This window comes from Delphinus delphis, chromosome 2 (assembly GCF_949987515.2).
Source record: "Delphinus delphis chromosome 2, mDelDel1.2, whole genome shotgun sequence".
Lineage (NCBI taxonomy): Eukaryota > Metazoa > Chordata > Mammalia > Artiodactyla > Delphinidae > Delphinus > Delphinus delphis.
The window spans coordinates 131,374,207-131,394,222 of record NC_082684.1 but is presented as its reverse complement, the minus strand read 5'-3'; the positions used below and the strand labels follow the sequence as shown (position 1 = coordinate 131,394,222).

Sequence of the window (20,016 nt, the reverse complement as noted above, 5' to 3'; positions counted from 1 at the left end):
TAACTTTGAAAGAAAAAGAAAAAACTGGAATGATTGATCAGAAACTTACAAAAATGATTATCTATAGGAGAGCAAGAAGGAAACAGAAGGGATGAGGATGAAAATAAGACTTCTACATATACCTTTACATTTGGTTTCTCCTTTTGAACTATGTATCTTACATATTCAAAGGATAACAGTAAATTTAAAAAAAGAGGAAGCAAACCCTAAAATGAAAAACAAATGGACCTAAATACATACCAAACTAGTAACAATCACACTGAGAAAATAATGATTTCAAGTGACTTTTAAACACAGTACTAACAATAAGTATAACCTTGGTGGGATACGTTCTAGGACAAAATGAGATGCAAAGAAATCTTAAAATTTACTAGTAGTTTTATTTATTTTTAAACTATATTAGTTATACTTAGGAAAAAAATCAATGTTAATAAAAATTAAGATTTTCAATATAAAAGAGATTAAAACTAAAGTACTTTTTTAAAAAAAGAAGAAAGAAACATGCAATGTTAAATTTGAATAAGAATTATCAATATGACCTCATGCTTTTTTTTCTCCCCTGAGAAGACCTAGAAGTGATGACAGTTCCATAAAAGGGAGCATACCAACATCCAGATGTTGTTTTCTAAATATCATCCTCCACTAAAAGGAGACAGATCTCCTTGGAGAAACTGCTGATTCCTGTCTAAAGCAAAGTCCTTGGTGAGCCAAGATGTCTTATACTCAAAAGCAAGGAATCACTCAAAGACTAATAATAGGCTTATGCAAAAAGAATCACTCAAAGAATAGGCTTATGCAAAAAGAACTCAGGTGTCTGTTTGAAGGGACTCCCAATATCCTTATTTGAGACAATCTGAGCATCAAAAAAGGACAATGGGAGGGAAGGAATGGGAGTTTGAAATTAGCAGAGGCAAACTGCTAATTACATATAGGATGGATAAACAATAAGGTTCTACTGTATAGCACAGGAAACTATATTCAGTATCCTGTGACAAACCATAATGGAAAAGAATATGAAAAAAAATGTATATATATGTATAACTGAGTCACTTTGCTATACAGAAGAAATTAACACAACATTGTAAGTCAACTCTACTTCAATAAAATCTGAAAAAAAAGAACATCTGTAACTAATTGTAATAAATAAAAATCCAAGAGACCATTAATAAGCTCGTCTGCCACCACTGTACATGACTATTAGACCAACCCCTCACCCAAGGCTCACAAAAGATGCTAAAATCGCTAGATACAGAATATCCTGAAGGATGGAATATTTGTATGATACCAAAGTATTGCCCCCACAGATTACTGTACTTGATGATCGTAAGAGGAAAGAATATACTTTTACAATGGAAAGATAGAGCAAACACCACTTTATTTATTTTTTAAATTTATTTATTTATTTTTGGCTGTGTTGGGTCTTCCTTGCTGCACGTGGGCTTTCTCTAGTTGTGGTGAGCAGGGACTACTCTTTGTTACGGTGCACGTGCTTCTCATTGCGGTGGCTTCTCTTGCTGCGAAGCACAGGCCCCAGAGCGCAGGGGCTCCAGTAGTTGTGGCGTGCGGGCTCAGTGATTGTGGCCCATGGGCTCTAGAGCACAGGCTCAGTAGTTGTAGTGCACGGGCTTAGTTGCTCCGCGGCATGTGGGATCTTCCTGGACCAGGGCTCGAACCCATGTCCCCTGCATTGGCAGGCGAATTCTTAACCGCTGCACCACCAGGGAAGTCTGCAAATACCACTTTAAACTTCATAAAACTTAGATCACTAATAGTGATGTTATATATCTCCCACAGTATGCAACATGAAATATAACATCACCTATGAAGTATTCTTGCCAAAACTTTTTAACGTGCATAATCAAGCCTTTAAATTATAACTTCCACCGTGCAAGATATACACGGAACAGAGGAATAAGTTAAGCAAAAGCACAAAGAAATAATTAGGTAACTAGAAAACAGGCCATTCTGATAAAGAAGATGTGGCATATATATATACAATGGAATATTACTCAGCCATAAAAAGAAATGAAATTGAGTTATTTGTAGAGAGGTGGATGGACCTAGAGTCTGTCATACAGAGTGAAGTAAGTCAGAAAGAGAAAAACAAATACCGTATGCTAACACATATATATGGAATCTTAAAAAAAAAAGGTTCTGAAGAACCTAGGGGCAGGACAGGAATAAAGACACAGACATAGAGAATGGACTTGAGGACACGGGGAGGGTAAGCTGGGACGAAGTGAGAGAGTGGCATGGACATATACACTACCAAACGTAAAATAGACAGCGAGTGGGAAGCAGCCGCATAGCACAGGGAGATCAGCTCGGTGCTTTGTGACCACCTAGAGGGGTGGGATAGGGAGGGTGGGAGGGAGACGCAAGAGGGAGGAAATATAGGGATATATGTATATGTATAGCTGATTCACTTTGTTATAAAGCAGAAACTAACACACCATTGTAAAGCAATTATACTCCAATAAAGATGTTAAAAAAAAAAAAACAGGCCATTCTATAAGATAATGATCTAGTCTCGTCAAAGAAATTTCAATATCATAAGAAAAAGGAGTGGTATAAGAAACTTTTCTAGATTAAAAGAAACTAAAAAGATAATCAAATGCATGCAAAAATCTTGACTGAATTCTGGTTTGGAAAACTGAAAATTTTAGTAGTCTGAATACTAAATATTATTAGGAAATTACTGTTATTTTTCTTAGGTGTTGGTAATGGCATTGTGGTGATACAGAGAATATTTTCTTAGGAGATATATGCTCAAGTGTTATGAGGTAAAAGTCAAAATAGTCGCAATTTTCAAAAGGTTCAGTTAAAGTATATACACACACATACACATAGAAAACGATACAGCAAAGGTGGATGGCATACTGTTAACTTATTTTTTTAATTTTATTTATTTTTTTATACAGCAGGTTCTTATGGTGGCTGACTTATCAATGCTCTTTGGTATATTCTTTCAACTTTTCAACACTTTTTTTTTTTTGGCCGCACCGTGCAGCATGCGGGATCTCAGTTCCCCAACCAGCTATCGAACCCATGGGAGAACGGAGTCTTAACCACTGTATGGCCAGTGATGTCCCTCAACATCTTCTAAGTATTTTCATTATTTGAAAAAGTGGGGTGGGGGGGGATTTCCCTGGTGGTGCAGTGGATAAGACTCCACGCTCCCAATGCAGGGGGCCCAGGTTTGATCCCTAGTCAGTGAACTAGATCCCACATGCCTACCGCAACTAAGAGTTCGCATGCCACAACTAAGGAGCCCGCCTGCTGCAACTAAAGGAGCCCACATGCCACAACTAAGGAGCTGGTGAGCCTCAACTAAGGAGCCAGTGAGCCGCAACTAAGGAGACCGCCTGCCACAACTAAGACCCAGTGCAACCAAATAAATATTTTCTTTTTTTAAAGAAGGAGGGGGAAGGCAGGAAGAGAACTAAAATAAGGTAGAGTTGCAAAAGAAGGTAAGGAAAAAATACGATCTCAAGATCATTTATAAACTGATATCCACACAGTTATCTGAAGAACTTTCTCCCTTATAGTAAAATAAATAAATAAATAAAAATTTCGGGAATTCCCTGGCAGTCCAGTGGTTAAGACTCCACGATTCCACTGCTGGGGACCTAGGTTCAATCCCTGGTCGGGGAACTAACATCCCGCCAGCCACGCGGCAAAGCCAAAAAAATAAAATAAAGTAACTGTCTTTAAAAAAAAAAAAAAATCCAGAGACTACTCAGCCCACTATCATCTAATCAATATAGGTAAACAGATCTCAAATACTTACACACTACAGACAGCAATAGTAGTACAATCTGTCAATGATTTAAGGAATGTTTGTCATTGGCAAACAGAACATTTTGTTGTACCTCACACTGAATCAAAATACATTCTAACATCCATTAATCTGATATACTAAGACATCAAGAGAAGCACTTCTTTAGAGCCTTTTTGAATTGAAAACTATGATCACACTTGAAAGACAGCTAGCAGACTATCCTTCTAAGATTGACTTCTACTGGCAACAAACTTTGATGGCCATTTATTTATGCCACACAATGAAATTCTTTAAATTCTTGATCTCATATTTAAACATAACAAGAAATAGACATATTCAAGGAGGAAAATGAAGACTTCTTAAGTATCTACTACGTGCTTGGTGCTTTATTTACATAAACTGTTTTAACTCATGATAATCTTGTGAGATGAACATTCTTGAAGCTCAGAAATGTTAAGTGACTTGCCCACAAATGACAGCTCATAAGGGATGAGGCTGGAAATTGAATCGAGGTCTGTTGAAAATCCAGGTTTAAAAGTCTATAGTATTCTTTCCATTTAATTGGCCTTAACAAATTTAATACTTACAGACAGAAAAGTCCATCTAAGGAAAAACTATGTTTAAAAGAATTCCTTCATACTCAAAGAGCCACATAATCTTAAAGTTTAAGAAAAATCAAAACTGAGAAAAAGAATAAGCATGCTCTAAAATTATTGCTAGTTGCAAAAAAAACTCAATTCTTAGCAAGCCAGCTGTCTATGACACAGGACAGCTAGTCCTTTCCTCACTGTACATGTAAAATTATACTCCAGTTGCCCGTTGGATGACCCCATTGCCAAAATATGCTAGCAACATAATTCACATTAAAACCCAGAGGCTAAACACCATTTGGAAAGTGCTTTACATGTTTACTATACCCATCTCAAGCATGATCCCCACTCAAAACAGGCTATTTTAAGCAAATATTCTTTGGTCTGTCATATTCTTTTCCACTACTCTAAAATATTAAACTTAAAAACAAGAAAATCTACCTAAATACAAACATCCCATAACTGAATATTAAAATATGATGTGATTTTGAATTTATCTATTGCACAAAAGTATGCCAAAATTGTACTAATATAAATTACGTATGTTCTTTCCATAGGATCAAAATTCTAATATCTATGTCTCTTGTATGTCTAAAGATACACACAAAATATGTAGAGAAATCTACGTTAAAGAGTTTTCCCACTTAAAATTAAATCCTCTTTGAACTGGACTAGCAACCAGAAGAGGGCATAAGGTGGCCTGTGTGGTTGTATTGATAGTAATATCCTGTATCGTGCTTGATGTAGGTGTTGTTTACATTTGTGTATTCATTCTGTGAAAATTTATTGAGCTGCACATTTATGATCTGTGCACTTTTTTATATATAATTTATAATAAGCATATTCTTTTTAAAAAATCCTCAATCTAAAAACGTGCCTTACTATATTGTACTGATACCAAAGAAGCTACAGCCCAGTGAAGAAAATAGACAAGCTATTAGGAATTTCATTAGAGGGCTGTGACAGAAGCAAGCACTACATACTATAGGAGTGGCACCTAACTTAACCTGGAGGAAGTAAAGGAAGGCTTCCCAAAGATACACCTGGTCTGAGTCCTGAAGATCAGATAGCAGATTGTTAAGCAGAGAAAGGTGGAAGGGAAAGGCGGGAAAGGGAACACAGAGTGCAAAGACCTAAGTTCAATGAGTGGATCAAAGAATTTAAGGAAGAGAGCAAGGAAGGAAAGCCTAAAGAAGAGTCAGATCACGAAGGATCTCACACACATGCCAAACTACCGTTTAAGCTTTATCCTGAAAGCAATGGGAAAGCACTGAAGATCTTTCAACAGGAAAGGATATGGTTAGATTTGTATTTGTACTGTGTCAATCATGGTGCCTGCCATGTTTGCAACCCCATTTTGTGGGAAAGTTAGCCTACACACTGCCCCATGTTTTTCACCATTATGATCCTGCCCCATACCCACATGCACAAATAAACACACAGCCAACACTAAATGGCCAGGAGTAGTCACATGACCCAAGTACACAGGCTTGCTAGCAGCCCATGATTACAGAGCTGAGCCAAACAGATTGTTTCTTGGGAATTCAAACCAGAAAATCTTAGGAAAAAGTCAGCAACAGAAGCTCAAGTTAAAAAGACAGTAGCCAATATACATTACCAAATGTAAAACAGATAGCTAGTGGGAAGCAGCCGCATAGCACAGGGAGATCAGCTTGGTGCTGTGTGACTAGCTAGAAGGGTGGGATAGGGTGGGTGGGAGGGAGGGAGACGCAAGAGGGAAGAGATATGGGGATATATGTATATGTATAGCTGATTCACTTTGTTATACAGCAGAAACTAACACACCATTGTAAAGCAATTATACTCCAATAAAGATGTTAAAAAAGAAAAAAGACAGTAGTCAGGAGGTAAGATGTTGGCATGGGAGTGACACGGTAGTTATGAGGAGGAAGAAATCAGAAATAAATGGAAGCCATAAGATTGGGTGGGGGAGGAGATTAGAGAGAAAAAATAATACAAAACGAAATAGAAAAAGTAGCTAAGACAAGTTAACAGTAGAGCACTAGAGTAAAATCTGTCTTTTCCCGCTTCTAGTTTTATTTAATTATTTTTAAAATTTATTTATTTTTGGCTGTGTTGGGTCTTCAGTGCTGTGCGCAGGCTTTCTCTAGTTGCGGTGAGCAGGGGCTACTCTTCGTTGCGGTGCACGGGCTTTTCACCACGGTGGCTTCTCTTGTTGCAGAGCACAGGCTCTAAGCACGCGGGCTTCAGTAGTTGTGGCACACGGGCTCTGCAGTGCAGGCTCAGTAGTCATGGCACACGGGCTTAGTTGCTCCACGGCATGTGGGATCTTCCTGGACCAGGGATTGAACCTGTGTCCCCTGCATTGGCAGGCAGATTCTTATCCACTGCCCCACCAGGGAAGCCCTCTAGTTTTATTTTTAAGCTCCTGTTCTTCCTGAGACCAAGCTGTTTAACTTTTCCTGGGTTCCCTTGTGCATGTTTTCTTTCCATAAGCACTCCACTACTTAAGGTAACTTGAGTCTCTTCGTTGCAACTGAAATAGCCTAACTAAAAGAGCATTTTAGAACACTTACTCTGGCAAAAGTGGACAGAATGAACTAGAGGGTACGGCAAAACAAGAGGCAGATGAAGACAAGAAGACCAAAAGACATTCGGGGTTAAAACAGAGACAACATGGGGCTTCCCTGGTGGTGCAGTGATTGAGAATCTGCCTGCTAATGCAGGGGACACGGGTTCGAGCCCTGGTCTGGGAGGATCCCACATGCCACGGAGCAACTAGGCCCATGAGCCACAACTACTGAGCCTGCGCGTCTGGAGCCTGTGCTCCGCAACAAGAGAGGCCCGCGCACCGCGATGAAGAGTGGCCCCCACTTGCCACAACTAGAGAAAGCCCTCGCACAGAAACAAAGACCCAACACAGCAAAAATAAATAAATAAACTCCTACCCCCAACATTTAAAAAAAAAAAACAGAGACAACAAAAAAATAGCAATCAGGAATGATCTGAAATATCATGAGGAAGACCGTGCCGGACTTTGTGATGTTGGTAGTTTGGTACAGAGTGCAGTGGAGGATGATTCCCAGATTCCTAAAGGCTTCATGAGGAGGAGAGAGTAGTACCGTTCATCAAGACAATCAAAAGAAAAAATTGTGTTGCAGTTTGTCTCCTTCTACCCCCACCTTTTTGGAGGGAAGAGAGGCAAAGAAGAGTTTTATTTTGTACATGTGTTAAGTGCTTGTGAAATATGAATCCCAGTGGAGATGTCCATTAGAAGTGATTTACAAGGATCCAGAGTAAAGGCAAGAGCTCTACACTGCAGCTCTGGACTTAGGAATAAATACAGTAAGTCATGTTATGTTTTAAAAACATGACTGAAAAATCTTTGACTAATCTTTATTACTAATATAACTAGAAATCATACAAACCAAAAAACTTAATATTCTTGGCAAACCACATTTTCCAAGCTCCTATACTTCTCTATAAACAGTGAAGATTGAACAAACTTTTACAATAGTATAATCTAAATGATTAGAAAAAAATGGGATTTATGTTGCTAATTTCTACTGAGGTTTTACCTTTTTAATAATCTAAGTTTACTCCATTTCCCTCAGTACTATATACCACTCAGGGAAAACACTGTTAAAAAGTCTTGTCAGACAGTGAACCTATTGATGTTTAAACTACAACAAGATTTTTTAGAGAACTTAATCACATAATTTACTAGCTTTGACATTCAACTCTACCTATACTGTAAATGTTGGATTTCTATCCTACAATCTCTTCTCCTCTCAGTACACCTTTTGCACCCAAATCTATTACTATCAACACAGAACTTGATAATGAGCTTAAGCCACAAATCCAGTTGCCTCCTGGCCATCTACATCTGATAGAAGTATAATCACCCAAACTCAACATGCCACAAATTGAATTCCCCTTTCTTGACAAAAATAAAAATTCCACTCCTCCCTCATATGGATCCCCACCTCAGTGAAAGGCACAAGCTAGAAACCTAGATCTTATCCTCTATGAACCCTCACCCTAATCTCAAATCCAATGAAATCACCAAATCCTGTCTACTCTCAAAACCCAAATGAAGACTGTACCATCATCATTTACCCTCCTGACACATTTAGTCTACCTTTCAATCCACCCTCCTCAAAGCAGAGTGATCTTTTAAAAATGCAAATCTTATCATTTCAGTCCCCTTCTTTAAATCCTTCAGTAACTTCCTGACAAACATTATGATCTCTATCAAAGCCAGTCACTCCATGGAAGCTTAGAGATTCAATGAGAAATTTACTTTACTTATATGCTTTTTTGTAGGTTCACAAAACAATCATCATGAAATTTTTCAAATCCTGAAAATTACTTAAAACAGACAAAACATATGATACATTTAAAAGAAAAGCATGCAGCACTGTTTATAAAAACAAAGACTGAAAATAACCTCAAGATCACCAGGATGGAATACTATCCACCCAGTAAATGAGGCACTTCCAAATGTACTATTGTTGAATGAACTCTAGGATCTATTATTAAAGGGGGGGTGGTATATCCATAGTATACAGTATGCAAGGATTTGTCTGTGGAGTGTTTTAAAAATATAAATGTATAGACTTGTATGCTAGAAATATCACAGGAAGGACACAAAGATGGAAACAGTGGTTGCGTCTGAGGGAAAATGCGTGGTTAGAGGATAAGAAGGGGGAAAAGAAACTTTTTACTGCATATTCTTTTGAACCTTTTGACTTTTATACTATGTGTAGTTATGACCTATAATTTTAATATGATTTTCTCCCTCCTCAGTTCCACACACACAAAATAAAAATTTTAAAGTACTGACTACAAAAACCTCTCTATACTTCATCCCTATACCAATGATAAAATTATGCACTGATCATCTGGTGTAAAATTACCTTTCCTTCTTGACAGCTAAGTAGTTCAACAAACTACATTTTATTCAATATTTTACTATTGAGAAGGCTGTTGGTAATGACATCGGTGAACACTGCATGATAATTGTACTTGCTCCTTGGAAAAGCAAGACAGTAGCACCAGGTAGAAGAATTTTATTATTAAACTGACATTAAAGTCTTCAGGGATTAAGGAAAGCTACAAATCTTACTTTTCCAGCAAATTCGCAAACAGCAAATCCAAAAAACAAAGCACCCTGGTATCCTTCAAAAACAGTGCAAAAGATTTGTAAAAATCTAGGAAAGTGAAGCAAATGATACCACATGGAGACACAGTTATATTCATTAGTGTTATGTGCTTTGATCCTTACAGATGTCCCTAAAATGTCACGATCTGGACTACCTCACAGGTTCTACAGAAGAGACAAGATGAGAAGCAGGCTGTGAGACCTTACAACAGCACACACCCCCTGCCCGGGGTTTCCATGCTCTTCCTTCTTCCTCTATAGCCACCAGACTAAACCCTCCAAACAAGGGTGTCAGTTGGTCCCCTTAAGCCCCACCGGAGGGAACACACTAGGCTACGCAAACACCCCTTCAGGATTTCATGGCAAAGCCCTTCCATCCAAAGAAAGGATCACGAGCGGGGAGAAAGATAATCAGATCTGCCTAAGGACAAGAGGTCTGGGAGAGAGGCTACAGTAGGAGTTGGGGGGAGAGGCCGCTGTTGATGGTGTCTAAAGAGGGGCTGACTGACACCAGATCTCTTGGGAGGTAAGAGCATCACGAAGCAGACTATCTGAAAGCCGAGTTGGGTAGGGGAAGAGCTAGTCGGCTAGGCGGTGAGCGAGCTGGGCGGGGGAGGAGAGAAGAGAGGTGGGCACGATGGATCTGCCCTGGAACTGGGGGTAGCAAGGGGTTAGGGGGTGGCAGTAACTGGGTCTGAGGAACAGTGACAAACCCGGGTCAGCTCACGGGAGGACGTGACAGAATCTCGAGGCCCCATTAAGCGTCCTAAGAGAGTCTGAAGGAGGTTCCAGTACGGTGTGCTGGGGTGGGGGGCCCGTGACAGAACCCCTAGAAAGGTTGGAGGGCCGGAATGGTGTCTGGTCAATGGAAGATACGATGGGTGGGGTCTACGGGGGACCCGGGGCAGCGATCGGGTGTCAGGGAGGCTGCGGGGCAGACCCGCTCGCGGGGCGTCTCCGCCGGGGCGGGGCGGAGCGGCCCCGCAAAAGCTAAAGAGAGAGACTGAGACGTGGGCCGGGCCGGGCCGCAGGGCCGCTGGGCGGCTTGGGCGGGTCTTACCTCGGGCTCCGCCGCTGTGGCCACCGCAGCCCCCTCCTCTTCGGCGGAAGCCGCCTGCCAGCCTCAGCCGCAGGGTCAGGCCGGAGGAGACAGCAGAGGCCGAGACCACCGAGGGTCGGAGGGTTTGGGGAGGGTGGGCCCAGCTGCCTTAGGGTCCGGGCGAGCGGCCGCCGCGCATCCCCCGCCCTGTCAGAGAGACTCCGCCCGGCCTGGGCAGGCACATCCCCCGCCGCACCCGCCCAGAGAGCACGCGTTGGACCGCCGCCTCAACCGCTGTCGCCCCCTATGCCGGTGCCGCCGGTGCCTCCTCCGCCGCCTCTCGGCGTCCTGGCTGGACTCTCAGCAGCCACAGCCAACCGCCGCCCCGACCCCGTCCGCTCCGGCCCGCGCGCCCCCGACCCCGCGCACAAGGCCCCGCCCCGCGCGACTCCTCGGCTGCAGACGAGCAGGCGCGCGCACTTACCTCCCACGCCCCCTACCGCCGGCCGAAGCTGGCCCAGCCGCCCGGCCCCGCCCCCGCCCCCGCACGTGACGCCGCCCGAGAGTACCGCATGCGCTTGCGCGGACACGCCCCATTTCATCCGTCCCGGGCGGCCCCGCCCAAACTTTTCTTCCTCACCTTACGGCAGAGCTGGGAACTCTGCCTTAGATTCTCTCTCTACTAAAGAGGAATGTCGCAATGTTGGGGTAGAAAACTCAGGGTTTGCGACCGTAGCTTTCGTTTTCCGGCCAATAGAGAGCCGCCTGAAGGCTGGTTGGGGTGGTGAGGTCCGAGGCAGGTAAGAAGCCTGCTCCCCACTTGGGTTTGCTGGTCGGTGTGTCTGGGCCGGGGACTGCTTTACCGCCCACGCAGATCTAGGGTATCCTTGCCCCCTCCCCAGTTTTGGCGCAGGGTTCTCAGCTCCACCCCGTTAGCCCTCCCCACCCCGTTTCCACACACACGCCCTCCCCCTCATTTCCCCGCCCCAGACCTCCGTTTCCTAGCCTTTCTTTCCATTCATTACTCAGTTTTTTCACTGAGTGGTTTCCAGGAGTTAGACTCCAGAAAGTCAGAAGCAAATGAAACAGGCTCAGCTTTCTGAAGCGCTCTGTTATGTCGAGACGATGAGAGAATCCGCAGTGGTAGTAAATTTATAATAGAAAAAAAAAAAACAACACAGGATACTCTGAACCTGATTGTATAGAAGGACTTGAGGAAACCCTTTCCAAGGTGACCTTTGGGTCACTCAATTTGTGTTAAAAGGCTAGTGAGCAGAAGCTGGTCAAAGAAATATGAGAGGAGATAGAAGCAGAGGGAATGACGAGTACAAAATCATATGCCAGTACTGGCTGGAAGAGTAAAAAGTCATAGAACATAGCTGGTAAAAACCATACAGGTGTAGGCTACCCTTTAAAGAAACATCGTTGTAAAGTGATGAGATGAGGGGCAAGTGTGTGGGCCGCAACAGTGTGTTCTTTTAAGATGGGAAACTCTTAGGCATAAAAGTGTACCATGGAACCGAGAAGTAGACAATTTATGGATGAGAATAGCTAATTTACAGAACCAAGAACACTAGTGGAACTCAATCTTGTATGCACATTAGAGTCACCTGGGAAGCTTTTTAAAAATAAAACCAATGCAGTTGCTCCATCTGAGGCCAATTAAACAAACTCGGGAATCAGTGTTTCATTTTTAAAAACTCCTGAGGTGACTGATGCTGTGGGTTGAGAACCACTAAACTAGAGCAAAGGAAAGGATGGGAAGTAGGGGAAGGCAGAAGGTTGATAGAGTTGACTCTGTAACATTAAGATGGGAGTCATTTGATGAGAGAGAGTTAGAGATGGAATGGGACGCTTGGTCAGAGTGATGATAGTTTTGAATAACTGCTCTGGGAAATGGGAGAAGTCGTCACTCCTGCCTTTCCCTTCAGCACATTTCCATCCTTCAGTCTTAATCAGATCCACCTCAGTTACTGCTCACTTTCCCCTCCCTTTCCCCTCCATCCAAGATTTATCAGCTGGGGATCCAGCCTTAGAGCTCAAGGGCCTCCTCATTTCTATCCCCAAAAAGATCAGAGCTAGGCGAATTTATGAGATTCAGAGGCTAACTTCACTCCCCTAGAGATTATTACTACACACAGTGCCTTGCCAATTTAGAATCTGTCTTTTATATTCGTTTCATTGATCATTTACGTTAGGTATGAGAAAGATTAAAGATTCAGCCCTATTAGGACCTCGTAGTATTAGGGAAAACAGACCTTTAAAAGAATTCACCTGGCAGGCAGAGAAGGTCTGGGTAAGGCAAAGCCCAGGCCAGTGCATGGCTACTGTCTATTAACTAGGGTTAATTCAAAAACCTATCTGCCACCAGATAAGAGAGAGTCACTATTGTCTGGTATGACTAGAGTTTAGTATGAAAAGTAGGGGTGGGACAGAGATAAAGATGATAAAGTGGGTGTGAACAGTTAATGAGGAGCCTTGAATTCCATGCTAAAGTGTTCAGATTATATACTATAAGCAATTAATAGGTATAAATAACAAAGGTAAAAATAAAATAACCTCTTTTATGTCATGGACCACTTTGGCAGCCAGGCCTGTGGACCTTATCTCAGAATAATGTTTTTAAATGTATAAAGTAAAATACATAGAAATGTAAATGAAATTATTTTTATTGAAAGTTTTAAAAATATTAAAACAAATGTGTGATGTAGTTATATATGTGCTTCCTTACACATTAAATAACATCTGGCAGCAGGTCTAATTATGTAATTTCAAAATAGTGATGAGTATAAATTATATTTTGAGGTAATTGGAACAACTTTAATGTGATATGAAAATATATTGCTAATGGTGACAAAGACATAGGGACTGTTAATACCACTGAGGATTATTGCCTACACTTAGTGAAGAAAATGCTAAATTTCAGCTAGAGTTTATTGAAAAGATGCAATTTTTTTCCCCAATCCAAGTTCATGGAACCCTTAATTCTAGCCATCTCCTGGCCCATGGATTCTAGATTTATAAAAAGCTTACTGTAATGGTTTTAAGCAAGAGCATGACAGATCAAGTCTGTGTTTCGGAAGGGTACTTGAGCAGTGTTCACTTCTTAACCTCTCAGTTGGAGTGGGAGTGGGGAGCTGGCTCTTCTCTTTTTCCTGTACCTTAGTTGCAGTAACCACTACGACTCCACTGTTGCCTAATAATTTGGGCCTGCAGGAGAATTGAGCTTGTGGCTGTGTATGTGGGAGAAGTACAAGGAAATAAATTGGGAAAGGTTGTGGCTATTTTAATGGAAATAATTTAATGCCATGCTGTAGTTTGTACTTAATTTTGGTAGATGATGGAGAAATGTTTAAAAATTTGGAGAATAATGAAACTAGAGTTCTGTTTGAAAAATAATGTAGCAGTAATGTATAGGTTAGATCATCAAAGGATAGGAATGAAGAGACTAGACCAATAAATAATTAAATTTTTTTAAAAATAAATTTTATCATAAAGCGATCTCCAAAGAGTCTGCTGAGTTCCTTTATTTTCCCAGGGTGACCAATCTAAAGAAAAAGATTGGACTGAATTACATACCTTTCAACAAGGACACGCACACCTGTGTAGAGATCAGTTAGCAGTTTACGTTGTCAAGAGGCTAGCCCATTCTTTTATGTTATAAATTATAATGTTAGAACGTATGATAAGCAATGGCTTTACCACCTATCTACGTTTCTAGATATTGCTAAGGCCTTCCTTGGTTAAATTCCATCTACATCTGTAAGTCCTAAATTTCTGACTGTTTAAGGTCCAGACTCCTCTCCTTGCCAATTCCTTAAACCTCTTGGATGAGTAAAATGCATTAGTAAACAAAAAGGAAGTCCTCAAGGCCCAGGTAACCCATCTCTTTGGAAACTGACCATTGCCAGACTATATAAAACTCACTGCTCAAATCCCAGCTACTCTCCAAATAATGTGCTTTTTTAACCATATTATTCAAAAAATTGAATTTGAGGTCCAAGTATTACTAATCCAAATGAGTAAAGTAACTTAACTTTTCTGAACCAGATTCTCTGAGAGGCTACCTTCTTCAGCATGACTAGCTTATATTCACTTTGTCCATCTACCTACTGGAGACCGTTTGGGTAATGATATGGTTCAATACAGATAGAAAGTCAAGTTTATGTAGACTTTGAATTTCATCTGTCTGTCTCCTTTTTTAGGGAAGGGGGGGAATAGGTCTATCTTAAAGCAGAGAGAATACTTGACACATATGAGAGATTTTAAGCATTTTTATTACTTACAGAAAATCTCTGGAAGTTCCTTTCTCTGGCTTCCAATTAGATGACTACACTTTTGCACATTCATCTGTTATAAAAGTACTAGAACACAGTCATGATACTGAAAAAAATTGTCCTGGTTACAGTTATTATTTTTGAGCATCTATATTGTAGGTTTAAAAATCGTTCTAGGCCTTCCTTCCCTGAGGGCCAAAAAGTAAATAAATGCTCTCTCAGAGTAGTATGATAGGTTAAATTCCTTCAAAACAATAGGGTGTGGATATCTGGCTTTGGCTGGCCGTAATTTTCCCACTACTGTTTGTTGCAGCAACTTGGCACTTTATATTAGCAGCTAAAATATATAGTTGCTGGAAATGTTTAGTCCTACTTAATAATATATAGTTCAGACCTGGTCACATGACTCACGAGTATTCATATTAATTAACATTTAAAGACAAATTGCTAAGAGAATTCTATGTCATAATTGGGTCCCATCAGACACTGTTTTCCTGTCAGCACAGTACAGTAAAACAGAAATTCATTGTTTCTTCCATTTGTTCATTAAATATTTACTGAGCACCTGCTATACACCAAGCACATTTTTGAAATCCATTAAATAGGAGTTTGTAATAACAATTTACCTCTTAACTATCTATGAAAAAAATAACTTACCAGGCTTTGAAATCTAGAAGACAAAAAATAAAAGATGATGACTTTTTTATACTCTTTCAGACAAAATGCTTGTGTATAGCTACTGTGGGCTAAACACAGTGATTATTTACGAAACCAGGCAGATTATATAACTTTAGCTTGACCACATCTTATCAGCTAGGATATATTAGCTATATACTAAATAAAATTCTGTCTACTCTTTTGTAAAATATCTTAGACCTCTCATTAAATCTAGTGTCCTCCCCAAACACTATTTACAGCCCTAGTCACTTCAGATTTTGCAATTGTGTTAAGTCATTTCTCAGAAAATTTAAGCAAAACAAAATCATTTTAAGAAAAGGCTGGTGGGGCTTCCCTGGTGGCGCAGTGGTTGAGAGTCCGCCTGCCGATTCAGGGGACACGGGTTCGTGCCCCGGTCCGGGAAGATCCCACATGCCACGGAGCTGCTGGGCCCGTGAGCCATGGCCGCTGAGCCTGTGCGTCCGGAGCCTGTGCTCCACAGCGGGAGAGGCCACAACAGTGAGAGGCCCGCATACCGCAAAAAAAAAAAGGCTGGTGTTTACACCAAGTAAAGGAAAAAAATAGTGACACAGTTATAGATGGAACCTTTGAAGTAGAAATGGTAGACTAAGAATAAAGTACTTTTTCTGGTCAATGACCCCTTAGCCATTGATAGCCATGCCTAATAAGTAACAGAACAATAAATGCAGAGCCTCAGTGCTAGAAGAAATTCTAAAAGGTTACTTAGTCTATCTCCCTGGCCCAAGGTAGGGCCAAATGGAATTTATGGCTGTAGAGTTACCAGGCATCATCATCATACCAAATGGTTTTTCTGCTTTGAGAGCTGAATTCCTCTATTTGTAAAATATTCATGTTAGAGTAATATTGTTCAAATTTATAAATAATTTATAAAATTGAGAAATCTTCCTATGTTTATAACAATTTTGTGTTTTCACGCACTGAAGATAGCACGGTTGAGTAAAATATAATCTTTGTCTTCAACAGGGATGTAAAATCTTGATGGTAATTTTTAACATGCCACTTTATACAAATCTCTGGATGGTTTAGCCTAGCATTAAAAGGAAACGTTTAATTAGGGGAAATTGAAACCAAAAAATAAGGCTTCAACTTCCTTCCTGAAAATTTTTCTGCTTATGCTGCCATGAAAAGCACATTTGGTCTTGGATGTGATTCTTTTTGTGAAATTGCAAAGGGAATCATTCATTAGAAGTTGGACGTAATCTAATCTTAATGAACATCAGATTATATTTAAATCTTTGTGTTCGAAGTTTTGTAGAAGAGAGATTAGATTTACTGTTTTTTTCCAGAGGACGAAAGTGAGACCTGTGAGTTGAAGAAACAGACATTTTTAGGTCAGTGTAAGAGTGGGAGGTGGTACATTTTTTTTTTTCTTGAATGAAAATAGCTGTACTTACTGGTATGTGCTCATTATAAAAAGAGAGGGGAAAAAATTAAGCAGTCAATATCAAAAGAAGAAAAAAGTTTAAAGGTATTAAAATTCCATTCTTAAAGAAAACTGTATATAACTTTAGATGGCTATCATTCTTGACTATTTTTGTGTATATTTGTGTACAGATTTTTATATAACCTTTCTTTCCATAACACATTATGAACATATTTCTGTCAATAAATTTATTTCTATAACTTCATTTTTTAATGGCTGCAAAGTATTCCATTGAATGGAAATCCTATTATTTAAATTTACCAGTCCTCTTTTAAACTTTCCAATTTTTCTGTTATAAATATTGCTGTGGTAAACATCCCTGTTAAATTTTTGCACATATCCTAATGTTTCCCTTCAGATAAATTTCTGAAAGTGTAATACCTACCTATAGACATTTCTTAAATATTAAAATATAATGGCAAATTATCCTTCAAAAAGCTTGCATTTGTTTACATTTCTGTTAATAAGAATGCCCATTTTCCCATAGTTACTCAGCAATGCTGGTTATTATCAGTTTTCTACATGCTTGCTAATTTGACAGGTAAAAAATGAAATGTTACTTCAACTTACATTTCTTTGATTACTAGTAAGGTGTTGAGTATCTTTTCATGTGTTTATTGACCAGTTGTATAAGTGTTTTTAAGCTCTATTTTCTTTTAATATTTTTGTTTCACTTTTTAACATTTAAATTTCACTCCATCTGCAATGTAATTCGATATGAGGTCTGAAGTAGGGATCTAACTTCATTTTTTAATCGAATGATTAACAACTTGTTCCAGTGCCATTTATTAAATTACCCAGTTAGCATATCCCAAACTTCACTGCACAGACAATAAGGTATTAATAGATAATATACCAAAACAAACACAAAAAGGATTTCATTGGTCAAATGAGTTGGGAAAAAAATCAGACCAAGAAAAGTTAATTTTCTTTATTGCAGAACCTCTCGTAGCCTCTAATATGCTTGTGCAACAAGCAACAATACAGAGTTTTAGGATGCAGCATTTCCCTAACTTACTTAACCATATAATCTTTTTTCTTTCCAGAAATACCTATGAAATCCTATGGAACTATGCTGTGCAAAATAGTAGCCACTACCCACATGTAGCTATTTCAATTTAAGTTTAAATTAATTAAAATAAATAAAATCAGTCCCTCAGTCTCACTAGCCATTTTCAAGTGCTCAATAGCCACATGTGGCTAGTGGCTACTATATTGGACATTGCAGATAAAGAACATTTATTTCCATCATCACGGAAAGTCCTACTGAACAGCACTGCTATAGAACATAGTGTTCATTGAAAATGGAATAATCCATAAATTTCTCCCATTGATTTATAATGTCTTCATCATCATATTTAAAATTTCTAAAATGCATGGATTTGTTTTTGTACTGTTGCATTGATTTATCTGTTTCTGCTCCAGTATTACACAGCTAGTTGTAAGTCAGGCTCCTGCACATTTTTCCCTGAGAGCAGAAATGAAAAATTCCTGCATGGAGTAGGAAGTTAGACTAGAAGGGATAGTAAAGGCCTTTACACTTCTAAGACTCTATAAAGGTAAAAATTTCTCTGCAGAACATGATATATATCATGTGAAGATCCATACTCCATTATTCATTCGTTTATTCTTCAATTATTATTTATTGTCTGCCCGACAAGTTTTGTTTTAGGCCCAGGGGGCCAAGGTGGTAAACAAGTTTAGGCAGACAAGGTCCTTTATTCTCTATGCTCATGGAGCTTACATTTTTGGCCTGGAGAGGGGGAGTGTTAATCAAGAAACAAATAAATGAAAAAGAAAACTGTCAGACAGCCACAAGTGCTCTGCAAGGAATTGAAATTAGAGGACAAGAGAGTGACTGGGGGCCTCTTATTTTGACTGATCATGGGAGATCTCTGTGAATAAGTGACATTTAAACTGAAATCTACCCAACACATGGAGCCAACCACTAGAAGGTTCAGGCACAGCTAGTACCCCAGACCTCAGGAGAAAAAAAGCATGGTGTGTTTGAAGAATAAAAAGAAAATTGGAGTGGCTTGAGCTTCGTGGGCAAGGGGAAGAGTGATGGAAATGAGATTGGAGCGGTGGCTGGGGCCATGTGATCATGCAGAGTGTTTGTAAGCAGCTAGGGCAGGGCATTCACCTTTTTTTCTGAGTGTAATAGTGTGCTACCAGAGGGTTTTAAACAGGACAGGTGTGACCTGACAAATTTTTAAACAATTACTCTGACAGCTGTATGAACAATTTACTGGAGGGGTCAATAGTAGAAGTAAGGAGACCTGTTAGGCTATATCAAGATAAGAAATGTTGATGGACTTGACTGTGATGGAAGTAAAGATGAAAACCATTGGACAGGTTCAGAACATTTTGGCTGTAGAATCAACAGGACTTATCAATTGGAGAGGAGGTATGAAGAAAATAGAAAGTTCAGGGATGATGTCTATATTTTCATTATATAATATTAGGTTCAATTTCTAGTCATTATTGTAGGCAAAATTGGCACACAGAAAACACGAGTAAATGTATTTTGACCAAATGAATAAATTTGCTTCAATAATTGTCTTGCTCCTATACACATTTAAGCTGCTAAAGCATAAGGTTTTGCTCATGTCTTTATTAATTTTTAGGGAATCTGGTTCCTAAGAATCCTAAATATTCAAGTAGTATGCATTTTAAGGTTTTTAAGGTTAATATGAAAAATAGTCTCTTCCTTTTGTTAAAATTAAATATTTGGGAAGTGTTCTATACTATGAATTCAGTGTTCACTTCATTTAGCTACAGAAGTTGGAAGATATAATAAACTAAACCCTGTAACCACAAGGATAGAAAATCGCCTTTCTCAGGTGCAAAAGTTCTCTGGAAATTTCTTATTTTAAAAATCTGTGCTGATTTTGCATTTTATGCTACATTATGTCCATGTTTATGTTAATTAAGATGTTGTAAGTTACTGATTTAAACGTTTTAAGTATTTAAGATATAAAAATATCAATATTTAAGATTAAATTGCTTAGCTCTTTTCCCCAAAAATTAGTGAAATTGAAGCTCTAGGAAGATGCACTGG

General features: G+C 39.5%; 2 protein-coding genes across 4 annotated transcripts in view; one reads left to right on the top strand and one right to left on the bottom strand.

Moving 5' to 3' along the window:
- MYO9A (myosin IXA) overlaps positions 1–10,903 on the bottom strand; it is a 269,941-nt gene extending 259,038 nt beyond the window's left edge. The window contains exon 1 of the mRNA XM_060005673.2: positions 10,578–10,903. The gene's annotated coding sequence lies outside the window, so the exon portion shown is untranslated. The remainder of the gene's footprint in view (positions 1–10,577) is intronic.
- Positions 10,904–11,266: 363 nt separating this feature from the next.
- Positions 11,267–20,016, top strand: part of SENP8 (SUMO peptidase family member, NEDD8 specific) — a 48,720-nt gene continuing 39,970 nt past the window's right edge. Inside the window, exon 1 of one of the 3 annotated variants that reach the window (XR_009518458.1) lies at positions 11,267–11,356. The gene's annotated coding sequence lies outside the window, so the exon portion shown is untranslated. The remainder of the gene's footprint in view (positions 11,357–20,016) is intronic. The other 2 variants (XR_009518457.1, XM_060005677.1) reach the window with 2 other exon arrangements.